Consider the following 1,122-nt stretch of genomic DNA (forward strand, 5'->3'; position numbering starts at 1 on the left):
TAGAACCTTTTTATAAAATGATTCCCTAATTTACCTACAGAGTATCTTCCCAGAAACAACAGCTGCTGTACCTAATTAGCATTAATCACCTTGTTACAGAAGAGCAACTGGGAATAGTACAGTACTTGAAATACTGACAAAATTATACACTAATGGCATTGATCTGTCCGGTCTACTTGAACTTCCCCTTTATTATTCTGTTTTCTGTATGAAAAGCTTCAGAAGCCACAAGTTTTGGAACAGACTAGGAAGTGATGATGCAGAAAAGGAGCCACAGATGAGCGCAGATACAGAGCCTTTCAGCCTTCTTGCTGCCGGCTCTATTTGTGACTGTACTTTCCAGTTCTGCATCTTAACCTGAGGCAAGAGTAGCTCTGGAAGGGGATCTCTGAGCACAGCGTCCTTTTGGGCAGCACTGGATAGGCTGCTCTGCTGCGTGCTTCATGGATCTTCGATGGAAAGCTTTAAGACAAGCTCTGAACACACATCCCATCCCAGGAGAAGGCATTAAATACCTACACAAATTGAAAGATCAGTCTCAGAAGCCATGTGGGGCAGTCTGTTTATGGGATCAAAGCCCTTCTCTAAAGCCAGAAATGCACCAATTTTGTTAAGTTGAACCTTGAGGGCTTTGCAGTTCTGACTGATACTCCTAGTACTATTCTTCCCTGATCACACAGCAATTCAATATCTGCCGTGAATACAGCAGGCTGGAAGGCAAGAGCTAACAACACAGACATGTCATCAGCCTCTGTCCCCTGATGGATTATCTTCTCTGTTCACTTCAGTCTCACCAAGATGGGGCTCAGTAACAAATTAGTTTTGTCCAAATCAGACACACCAGGAAACACCATTCTCTATGTCCTTGTGACACTGCTTTTGCTGCTGTTTAATCCTACCAGTTCTGCTTGGTCTAAGTGAACAGCATCCCAGTAACTTCCTTGAGGTGTGACTCAGTTTCTCTAGCTTTGACATTCAGTTTTCACATGCTTCTATGGCCTTTTTGAGGAACTTTCCAAGAACAGTGCCTTATTCTCTATCTAATCCAAGGAGAGGAAATGCTTTCATCTAAGGCCACAGGCACCTTGGAGGGCTGAAGGCTGCAGTGAGTGTTTCTGCCTC

Source organism: Oenanthe melanoleuca, chromosome Z (genome assembly GCF_029582105.1).
Source record: "Oenanthe melanoleuca isolate GR-GAL-2019-014 chromosome Z, OMel1.0, whole genome shotgun sequence".
Taxonomy (NCBI): Eukaryota; Metazoa; Chordata; class Aves; order Passeriformes; family Muscicapidae; genus Oenanthe; species Oenanthe melanoleuca.